This window comes from Candoia aspera, chromosome 3 (genome assembly GCF_035149785.1).
Source record: "Candoia aspera isolate rCanAsp1 chromosome 3, rCanAsp1.hap2, whole genome shotgun sequence".
In the NCBI taxonomy this organism is placed as follows: domain Eukaryota; kingdom Metazoa; phylum Chordata; class Lepidosauria; order Squamata; family Boidae; genus Candoia; species Candoia aspera.
In genome coordinates, this window is record NC_086155.1 from 116897199 (window position 1) to 116909341 (window position 12143).

Here is a 12143-nt window from a genome sequence, read left to right on the forward strand (position 1 = left end):
ATCAGTGTAAAAAAAAACCCTTTCTATTTGGAAAACAAATCCGATATAGAATTGAAAACGATTCCTGGATTGCAATTCTACATATGGACTTATACTGCACCTTAAGTTTGGGTTTCATTTAAAACAAGGCTTTAATACCTAAGCTCTTGTTTAATTTGCTAAATAAAGGATAGAATTTTAGATAGACATTTTTGTAATTTTTTAAAATTTTGATTTCTAATTCATATTATAGGGCCTCATGTGGCACAAAGAGATAGGCAGCAGTACTGCAACCGAAACTCTCCCCACGACCCAAGTTCGATCCCAGCGGAAGCTGGATTCTCTCTCGGGTAGCCGGCTCAGGTCGACTCAGCGGCCCATCCGAGGTTGGTGAAATGAGTCCCCAGCTTGCTGGGGAAGGTGACGACTGGGGAAGGCAATGGCAAACCACTCCTCTCTATGGTCTGCCAAGAAAACGTCGCGAAAGCGGCGTCCCCCCAAAGGGTCAGACATGACTAGGTGCTTACACAGGGGACCTTTCACCTCACAATTCATATTATACTGGCTATTGTTGCCAATCTTTGCATATTGATTTTAATAATGTTCTGAACTTCTAAGTTGTGTTTACTTATTTAACCTATTAAATTTAACCTATTAAATTGCTCAATAAAAAAGGACTAATATTGGTTCATAAAATGTCTGACCTTTCTTGTTATGTACTGTAGTATACAAAAAAAATAAACATTATACATTTGCATTCCTAGTAGAGAAAGGCAAATGTGATTTAAAAATAACTGAGAATTGGTGGGGGTGATTCTCACATTGATCTCTAGCGACCGAAGGATTCAAATTCAAGAGGAGCAAAAGCAAGGAGGAGGAATTGCACTGAGTGTTAAAAACAGTACATCTGCACAAAAGTCCAAGGGAATGAGCTCTGTGGCTCTGTTAAGACCATCTGAGTTGAAGTAAGTGGAATAAGATATAAGAGCTGTACCCTTATTTGTATTCATCACTAATCACTCAAGATGAAGATATATATGATACCTTCCAAAGAAAACTGCAGATCTGTCAAAGGGGTATGAAGAAGTACTAATTGGAACTTTAATTACCCTGATTTCTACAGTGAGAGATAATTTGTGGTCCTTCTAGGAAATTCCTGAGTTGCTCTGCCGACTTGTTTTTTAGGACATTTTCCCCACATGCATCTAACAATGGTGTACGGCAACCTCATTTTCCTGTCATGTCTTGTATCTCATGCCCAACCCATGCCTGAGGCAGCTTGAAGATGTACGTAGCTGTTCTGATGTTAAAAGTAGTGCTTCCTTGATCAGGTGAAAAGCTGTGGCAGTGTTGCCAAGGAAGTAATTTTGATGATCAGTGATGCTGAGTTCTTAATTTTAAGTGCTTTTCTGTACTGCAGCTTAACCTGCTCAACTTCTGTTGGCTTCTGTGCAGAAACCAGCAGAAAATGAAGCCAGCTTAAGCTCGCTTTCCAGATTTCAACCCTTGTTCTCTGCTTTGGCCTGCTATTTTGTCTGGACTGTGCTTACTACAGCCCCTGACTGGTGGATTCTCCCACTTCTTTACCTCTTGACCTGTACTGGGAAAGCAGGTATCAATTACTTTTGTCTCCATCGGTAGACTTTTGAAGACCTGTGGTTTCAGCTGATAGACTATTTGTATAAGCCCCCCTCCACTGATTCCATCTCACACTTGCAACTTTTCATCAGATGCATCCCATGACTTGAGGGGAGGAGGCACGCCCACGACTTCCAGCACACTTAAAGCACTCCTTTGATCCCTTTCACAACAGATCACGAGACCTTATCTTCTATAACAGTAGTGAAGCATTATGGAATTTATAGACCTTGAAGCTGTGATGGGATAGTGTTAGATTCAGAAGGAAAACACTATTTATATTCTATGACATAAAAGATTGCTTAACTCATGGGCTAAGGATAAGATGAGGACAACATTATGAATTCAAAAGGGGAGTTTGGGGTTGTCAGGATATGATGGTGCCACAGTACACTGCAAGTAGAGACATAGCCCTAGGACTGTCCTCCCAAATAAGCATAGCTAAAAGCTACCTAAAATAGTTTTAATTCATTCTGGTAAAAGGTATTAGTTGAGGAAAGGATGAAAAAGTGGGACAGGCATTAACTGGACCATCTACATAAGGCCTTTTGTAAGGTTATTTGAATATGTAAGTGTATTTTTAAGAATATACTTAATATGTAAAATAGTCTGAAAAAAGACCTGAAAGAAGAACTAAATTAGAAAACACAAAAACTGTGTTTTTCTTGAAGCAAACAAACATGATGATGATGGTGATGATCACAGCCATAGTCACTTACCTAGAAATGAAAAAAGATAACGGATATCACATTTCACAATGGAAATAATTTGATCCAAAAAATAGTCAAATTACCACATGACAGGAGATTTCTTACACAAGATCATGTATCTGAATTCGAGTGACAAAGTTTATTGTCAGCATTTTGTTCTTCCTTAATATTAGAGAGGAAGATAGGAAAAAAGGTAAGGCAATAATATTTTTCAAGGCTTTATTCTTATGTTAAGCCATACAGTAATGTGAATTTTTGGGTTTGCACTGTGTGACCCTAGCCAATGAAACATTTTTTAAGCATATGAATCTCAGTCAGGTTTTTCTGACAATTATTGGCACCTTCAAGTGAACTCAGAAATTGGTTGGCAGCCAGTGGAACCAATGCTGAGATAAATGTTTCTGAAGAGAAAGCCCAGATAGAATTTCAGCGGCTGCACTCCATAATAAGTACAATTGTCTTGCAAACACAGTGTAAACAGGAAATTGTTAGAATGTGACTAATTGCAATATAAAATACAATTAGAATTGAGGGGGCATCTTTTCTCAAAGAAGTATCTGAGGAATGGTTTCCCCACTGGAAGAAGTATGATAAAGCTTACTAAAAGGGAAAATGTGCAAATCCATTACTTCTGAAAAAAATGTACACTGTTAATGAGTCTTTCAATATAATAATATAACTAGAAGAACAAATCAGTGGGACCTAAATAAATGCATACTGTTAATGAACCTTTTAATAATAAATAAATAAATAAATAAATAAATAACCAGAATGGCAAATTAGTGGGAAATAAATAAATGCAAGAAACACGTTAAGGGGTCAAACGTTATGGAATTTAGCTTGTATGTATTATTAAAAGTGCTGCAGAACTGGGAAAACCATTGTGTGAATGTTGATGGAAGCCTGTGGGAATGATAACAAAAGCTATAGAGCAAGTGGGAGGACAACAACTATAGTAAAATGTAAGCCATTAATGCAAGTGAATTTCATTATTGGAAGGTTAACAAATGTCAGGGAGAGTAGGAGGAAATAGCAGAGCGTAACTATGTTCCAGACAAAGCAAAGAGACTGCATTTGAGAGAAGCAGGTAGCCAAGAGAGTCATATCTCTAGGTAACAGATATTTGGAAGTATAAAAGGTAATCATTGTTCTGGCTGCTGTAAACAAAAGAGTATTTTTTCTTGAATTCCACCATATGATGAAGCAAACAATTCTACATGCTTTCTAAATGCCTGCCACTGTAACAGCCAGTAATTTTTCTTTTGAGCTATACCTCCTTCTGAAGAGGTAAAATGTGTCCTTTGAGTTATAACTTTTTTCAAGCTATTGTTTCTTGAGCTGTAGTTGTGTTTTGGTTGATATATGTCCATCTATGTTCTTTCATGCTTCTTTCTGACTATTCAGCATTCTTAAAAGACCTTCTTATGGGCAGTAGCCATGTTTGAGAGTCCATCAATGCATGCTTTGACTTTGAAATCTAAATACTGGTCACTGTTCAAATTAAGCTGTTTTAATACTGCAGGGTAACTGAAAGGGAATTGTGATGTAATACAGGTCTTTTGGAAAGCTCTTAGCTCTCTCCTAAATTTGGCATCAAAGGTTTTCTTTAAGGAAGCCAACTTAAACAGATGTTGGATTGTTCCAGCTTAACCACTAAACCTAGCCAAACTAGAAGTTACAGCTGCCTACAAAATCAACAGAAGAATCTGATTCTTGAGGTAGAGATCTGACTGATATACTCAGTTACCAATCTGCCAATTTTGCCCTGCCAAAATTCCATAAGCAGCCTTTGCCAACATGAAGACCTCTAGTCTTGGAGAAGAAATTTATTTTGATTCATCTATTTAATCTGTAGATACACTAAATAGATAAATAAAAATAAATACAATTGTTAATCAAAGAAGGCAATCCAGTGGATTCTTGTAAAGAAATTAGTGGCTATCTATTTCTGCTTCTCTGTACAGTATTTTTTTCTCCTACTGCATAAAAATTGCCTTATTTAACAGCCACCAAATAATAGAATTATGTGATCATTACATTAGGAGGGATAGTTTAGACAGTGTGTGCAAATACTGGTTCAGTGCAGGGATCCGAATTAAAGCATCTCCAATGGATGGCTGTCCAGCCTATGTTTGAATTTTGTTGTTTATTCATTTAGTCGCTTCCAACTCTTCATGACTTTATGGACCAGCCCGCGCCAGAGCTTCCTGTCGGTCATCAACACCCCCAGCTCCCCCAGGGACGAATCCGTCACCTCTAGAATATCATCCATCCACCTTGCCCTTGGTCGGCCCCTCTTCCTTTTGCCCTCCACTCTCCCTAGCATCAGCATCTTCTCCAGGGTGTCCTGTCTTCTCATTATGTGGCCAAAGTATTTCAGTTTTGCCTTTAATATCGTTCCCTCAAGTGAGCAGTCTGGCTTTATTTCCTGGAGGATGGACTGGTTTGATCTTCTTGCAGTCCAAGGCACTCTCAGAATTTTCCTCCAACACCACAGTTCAAAATCATCGATCTTCCTTCTCTCAGCCTTCCTTATGGTCCAGCTCAGCCTTCTTTATGGTCCAGCTCTCTTGTACATGCGGACCTTTGTTGTCAGTGTGATGTCTCTGCTCTTAACTATTTTATCGAGATTGGTCATTGCTCTTCTCCCAAGGATTAAGCGTCTTCTGATTTCCTGACTGCAGTCAGCATCTGCAGTAATCTTCGCACCTAGAAATACAAAGTCTTTCACTGCTTCTACATTTTCTCCCTCTATTTGCCAGTTATCAATCAAGCTGGTTGCCATAATCTTGGTTTTGTTGAGGTTTAGCTGCAAGCCAGCTTTCGCACTTTCTTCTTTCACCTTCATCATAAGGCTCCTCAGTTCCTCTTCGCTTTCAGCCATCAAAGTGGTATCATCTGCATATCTGAGATTGTTAATGTTTCTTCCAGCGATTTTAACTCCAGCCTTGGATTCCTCAAGCCCAGCATGTCGCATGATGTGTTCTGCGTACAAGTTGAATAGGTAGGGTGAGAGTATACAGCCCTGCCGTACTCCTTTCCCAATCTTAAACCAGTCCGTTGTTCCGTGGTCTGTTCTTACTGTTGCTACTTGGTCGTTATACAGATTCTTCAGGAGGCAGACAAGATGACTTGGCATCCCCATACCACTAAGAACTTGCCACAATTTGTTATGGTCCACACAGTCAAAGGCTTTAGAATAGTCAATAAAACAGAAATAGATGTTTTTCTGAAACTCCCTGGCTTTTTCCATTATCCAGCGGATATTGGCAATTTGGTCCCTAGTTCCTCTGCCTTTTCTGAACCCAGCTTGTACATCTGGCAATTCTCGCTCCATGAGTTGCTGAAGTCTACCTTGCAGGATCTTGAGCATTACCTTACTGGCATGTGAAATGAGTGCCACTGTTCGATAGTTTGAACATTCTTTAGTGTTTCCCTTTTTTGGTATGGGGATATAAGTTGATTTTTTCCAATCTGATGGCCATTCTTGTGTTTTCCAAATTTGCTGACATATAGCATGCATTACCTTGACAGCATCATCTTGCAAGATTTTGAACAGTTCAGCTGGGATGCCATCGTCTCTTCTGCCTTGTTATTAGCAATGCTTCTTAAGGCCCATTCAACCTCACTCTTCAGGATGTCTGGCTCTAGCTCACTGACCACACCGTCAAAGCTATCCCCGATATTGTTATCCTTCCTATACAGGTCTTCCGTATATTCTTGCCACCTTTTCTTGATCTCTTCTTCTTCTGTTAGGTCCTTGCCATCTTTGTTTTTGATCATGCCCATTTTGGCCTGGAATTTACCTCCAATGTTTCTAATTTTCTGGAAGAGGTCTCTTGTCCTTCCTATTCTATTGTCGTCTTCCACTTCCGCGCATTGCTTGTTTAAAAATAATTCCTTATCTCTTCTGGCTAACCTCTGGAATTTTGCATTTAATTGGGCATATCTCCCCCTATCACTGTTGCCTTTTGCTTTCCTTCTTTCTTGGGCTACTTCTAGTGTCTCAGCAGACAGCCATTTTGCCTTCTTGGTTTTCTCTTTCTTTGGGATGTATTTTGTTGCCGCCTCCTGAACAATGTTGCGGACTTCTGTCCATAGTTCTTCTGGGACCCTATCTACTAAGTCCAGTCCCTTAAATCGATTCTTCACCTCCACTGCATATTCCTTAGGAATATTAGTGAGCTCATATCTAGCTGATCTGTGGGTCTTCCCTAATCTCTTTAGTCTGATCCTAAATTGTGCAAGAAGTAGTTCGTGATCTGAACTACAGTCAGCTCCAGGTCTTGTTTTTACCGACTGTATAGACGTCCGCCACCTTTGGCTGCAAAGGGTGTAGTCAATCTGGTTTCAGTGTTCTCCATCTGGGGAAGTCCATGTATAAAGCCGTCTCTTAGGTTGCTGGAAGAGAGTGTTTGTTATGCACATTGAGTTGTCTTGGCAAAATTCTATCAGCCTATGTCCTGCTTTGTTTTGTTCACCCAGGCCATGCTTACCTGTAATTCCAGGTGTCATTTGACTGCCCACCTTAGCATTCCAGTCTCCCGTGATGAAAATAACATCTCTTTTAGGCGTGTTGTCCAGTAGGTGCTGCAGATCCTCATAGAACTGCTCTACTTCAGCTTCTTCAGCATCTGTGGTTGGGGCGTATATTTGGATCGCTGTGATGTTAGATGGCTTGCCCTGAATTTGAATTGAGATCATTCTATCGTTTTTTGGATTGTATCCAGGCACTGCTTTAGCCACTTTATTATTAATTATGAAGGCTACTCCATTTCTTCTGTGGTCCTCTTGTCCACAGTAGTAGATCTGGTGGTCATTTGATGTGAAGTGGCCCATTCCAGTCCATTTCAGTTCACTGATGCCCAGAATGTCTATCTTTAATCTTGACATCTCAGCAATAACCACATCCAATTTGCCCTGGCTCATAGATCTTACATTCCAGGTTCCAATGGTGTGTTGGTCCTTAGAACATCGGATTTGCCGTTCACCACCAGCACCATCGGCCGCTAGCCGTCCTTTCGGCTTTGAGCTAGCTGCGTCATCACGTCTGGGGCTAGTTGAGCTCATCCTCTGTTCCTCCCCAGTAGCATTTTGACCATCTTCCGACCTGGGGGTCTCATCTTCCAATGATATACCGACATATCTCTGGTTGTACTGATCCATTTAGTTTTCACGGCAAGAATACTGGGGTGGGTTGCCATTAACTTCCCCAGGGATCGCATTTAGTCTGACCTCTCTGTCATGACCTTCCTGTCTTGGGTGGCCCTTCACGGTTTAGCTCATGGCATCCTTGAGGTGCTCAAGCTCCAGCACCACGACAAGGTAACGATCCTTTGCTGAAGTTTGAATACATCCAGTGAAAAGGATAATTGGTGATACTGTTATGCATTGCCATCCTAGGCTGAGTCAGAGATGCTACTGAAGCCTTGAACCAGTACTGGAAGCTTTAAGGGGCTGTACAGGGAGAAACAAGCTCAAGCTAAACCCTAGCAAGATGGAACTGCTGGTTGTCTATAAACATCTAGGTACAGAGGACGCAGGGAAGGGCCTTGAAGGACTGGAGGAAGAGCCACTCCCTATTTATGGTTCTGATGATTAGACAGGATAGATTATAGAAAGAGGAAAGTCATGCTGTAACTTTAGAGAAAGAGGTAAATTTATAATTGTACTTATAACTGCTGTAAAGATCAGAAGCTACTTCTTGGTATCTTTTTTCTTTCTTTTCTATTTTTCTTTTACTTTTTCCCCCTTTCTTGCACTTTTAACTTTCTCTTTGGTTTCTTTCTTTTACTTTTTCCTTCCTTCCTTTATATTAGTTTGTATTAGTTTTTATCTTCCTTTTTAAAACTTTTAATAAAATTATTTTTAAAAAAAAGGAGGAAGAACCACTCCCAAAGCAACGATTAGATAAGTGAGGCTTGGAAACTAATTAGTTTCAAGACTAAAGGGCTCAGACAGGCTCCTCTCTAGTTCACACAAAGACAAGGTGTGTGTGGGGGTGAGAGCACATTCCTACTTGAAAAGTCTGTTGCTATAGTTGTTACAATAGAAGTAGTCCTGACCTATGTGGCATTGGTTTCTTAGCCTGGTCTACCTTATGGGGCTTAGAGCTCTTCCTGGATTCATAGTTCCTGCTGAAACAGTGTAAGGAGGCTATAGCCAGGCTATAGTCTTTGCCCAGCTTCTGAGGACTAAACTAGATCTGACATTAAACCCACCATTAGCAGTCATATTATCAGTAACAAAGTAAAACAGAAAACAAACTGGGTGCTGGGAAGGGCCTCCATTCTCTCTGGGTTGACATGGTGCTGATGAAGGCTACTCCCCAAAAGAGGATTCTGCCATCAGTGTTGCAAAAGTAGAAGGTCTGTGACTTTTAGAAAGCTATATATCTCCCCTTCCAGTGTGCTGTTTCCCACTATGGTAAGGAAAGGTATATGAAATATGAAATATGGTAAGGAAAGTTATATGAAAATTGTCATGTAAAGCTAAAAATTACTATTAATATTATTAATATTTTTAATAGAAACTATATAACACATCATATAATAGTATAATGTTAATATAACAAAATATTGTTATTTGTTATCAATAATAATATTTCTTTGTCGGTTCCTTCCCAAAATGCCAACACTCCAGAAAAGCCCAGCTCTGCTCATAGGCTTAATTTGCATGTAGTTCTACTCATTCCCCAAAGTATTACAGGGACTGCCAGCCACCAAAAAGTTGCTATTCTGGATGTTAGGTTTAATCCAGCCCTTTACGATCCTGTGCTATAGAAAGAAGAATAAATCTGGGTAGCAGTAGTCTGCTTGGGGCCATGATATTTTTTTAGGCACAAGATTTGAAACAGAACTCACTGTTTGCATTACATTACTTCTCCTTTTTCTGATTATGTTCTTTCTTTCCTGCTCTCCTTCTAAATCCAGCTAAGGGCAGACATCGGCCTTAAATAACATGCCCAGATCCATATGTAATTGGATATATCTGTTGCTCTAGTCTAGAGTGTCCACTTCCATCTACCATGTAGTTGTTGAACCATGGCAATTGGAGGGAAATGCTGGAGCAGCCATATATTTCAACTCACCATAGTAATCTACTACCAAAGCACCAGTCTTAACGAACGAAGAGCAAATGTTGGGAGGACTTTTCTATGCTGAGGTGCCCACCCCTTTTTTTAGGCTGAGGGCTACAGTATGCTTAGCTTTGGAATGATGAGCCTAAGACCACAGCCCCTGAATGAGTCAGTTAGTTATGTACAGCTCACCCCTCATTTACTTATTTCCTTCTGTCCCTTTAAAAATTAACATTTGATAGCTTTTGGAGAGCAGTGGGGGCATCTGGTCATGCATCTTTGTTTTAATGCAAGGACTGACTCCCTTTTAATACACTTGATACCTAGCATTAAGGGCAAGAAACACGTTTTGCTTTTACCACAGTGAAGTGTCTGAATTCTGCTGGCTTCCATGCAAATCGACAGGGGAGGGAAAAAAAAGAGGCAAAGATGCATGTGGAAAAATATCTAATCATACCTCTGATGTTCAGATTTTGTTTTTCTTGCACTTCTTCCAGTTTGATGAAGCCTATTGAGTCCCTGAAAATTATTTGTATTTTTCTCTTTATAATCTCTGTGTTTATTTGAATGCTTTTGTTGGAGTTATTTTCTCAAACTCATCTTATTTGCAACATCTTCTGGCAGATAACTTTCCTTACACTGTAATTTCAGGATCAACAATAATGTTGACAATGGAGGAAGGGGTAAATCATATCAATAAGTAAACAAGAAGGACATCTTTATATTTTTACATTCAGGCCAAAAGCATAGCTTACATAAATACAGTTATTGAAAATTAAATTACTAATAAATTTCTTACTTTTGGTCCACTGTATAGCAAAGGAATAAAGTATAGGAAGCCTGTTAAACATCATACAAATTAACATTAAATACATACATTGATATATAACTGGAACACCTTGGAGATAAGAGGATTGAGTCTAAACCGCTGAAAATATGTTGTAATAGGGGAAGCCAACATTGTTGTTTCTGAAAGGGTTGTGTGTAGGTTCTGATTGTACTTTCAGTCAAGATGTACTTTCAGTCAAGAACTTCCATGGATGACCTTGAGGGAGAATTGGCTCTTGACCTTACTTCTTTGTTTGCTTGTTGCAAGAAGAAAACAAGGTAACCTTCACATGGGCTGTGCTCCATGGAAGAATATAGTGTGCTCCTGGGTCACAATCTCATCAGGTTAAACACTCTGAAATCTATTTTATTTTATTCAAAGGAAGAATTACAGTACAGAGCTGAAATAATTATGATCTGAAAGATCTGGACAGATAAATATAGTTACATTATATTTAGTGAAAAAGAAAGTAATCTCCAAAAATGTGAATCTTTTCTTTATGTTGCATCTTCCCACTACATTATTCTGCTCTCATCATTAGTGGTGATGCAGAGAAATTCAGCTATTTCTAAAAGATTAAAAGCTGATCCTAATATAACTAATCTTGCACAATGTAATTATCCTGGTGGTTTACACAAAAATCAACCCACCTGCCCGCCCATCATATCCACTTGATCTATATTGCACTTAATCTGAATGTGTTATTGATATCATAGAAATTTTTGTTTTAGCAGTGGCATTAGGCAATGATAATAACATAAATTGTCACTTCATTCTGTGTGCTTCTGTCCCCAGTAAGATCAGTCCCATGATCTTAGCTCCTTTATCATGGCAAACAATAGTCAAGCTCTTTTTAGTGGTATATGACTTGCTGGATCCAGCTGCATACATTCCACCAAAGCCTTGGGTATGGCCCAACAACTGTGTTGAACAACTGCAATTTTTATGTCTTAAAAAGGGGAAATTATTAAATACATGGGGAGTAATCATTATGTTGAATTGCTTAAACTTGTTTCTATCAAATTTAGGTTCTAGCCCCATGAGAAGTGTGATCCCCAACTACCAAAAAGACTGAATCCTTAATCTGCAGCAACACTGGGGTTATCAGACAAAGTCTTGACATTATGGAACATTAGAATAAGAACATAACACTCACAACTCAAACTGGAAGGTCTGCCAACAACTGGAGTCACCCATTTGGTACTACCCTCTGGGAACTCCAGTCCACCCTTGTATTCCATGATGGATGCTGCTTTTGAGAGAGTGCTTAGGATCTCCAAGTTGGGGCACTGAGGAGGTATGTGATGGTATGTGGGAATGACCTTGGGAGACAGGGAAGAGCCACAGTTGGATAAGAGGCAGCTGAGCCCACAAAAGGAATGTGGGCATGGCAAATGTCTCAGAAGGGACCCTCCCTAGTTTCTTGGGCTGTAAAGCAACATGGGAGAAATGTACTTTCAGACTTGCAAGATTCTGTTACTGTAACCTTACAGTATGCGACGTGGTGGCGCTGCATGTTAAACCACTGAGCTGCTGAGCTTGCCGATCGGAAGGTCAGCGGTCCGAATCCGCGTGACGGGGTGAGCTCCCGTTGCTAGTCCCAGCTCCTGCCAACCTAGCAGTTCGAAAACATGCAAATGTGAGTAGATTAATAGGTACTGCTTCAGCGGGCAGGTAACGGCGTTCCGTGTAGTTATGCTGGCCACATGACCACGGAAGTGTCTACGGACAAACGCCGGTCTTCGGCTTTGAAATGGAGATGAGCACCGCCCCCTAGAGTCAGACACGACTGGGCTTAATGTCAAGGGAAACCTTTACCTTTACTTTAACCTTACAGTAAAGTAGAATTAATTCATCTTGGCATGCTTCCTGTCTGGAGTACCTCACAAGGCTGAAAAGGTAAGGCTTG

At 40.0% G+C, this 12143-nt stretch overlaps 1 long non-coding RNA gene across 1 annotated transcript in view; it reads right to left on the reverse strand.

Moving 5' to 3' along the window:
- Positions 1-443: 443 nt before the first annotated feature.
- LOC134493877 (uncharacterized) overlaps positions 444-12143 on the reverse strand; it is a 412608-nt gene continuing 400908 nt past the window's right edge. Inside the window, exon 4 of the long non-coding RNA XR_010067616.1 lies at positions 444-522. This is a non-coding gene — a long non-coding RNA (uncharacterized LOC134493877). The remainder of the gene's footprint in view (positions 523-12143) is intronic.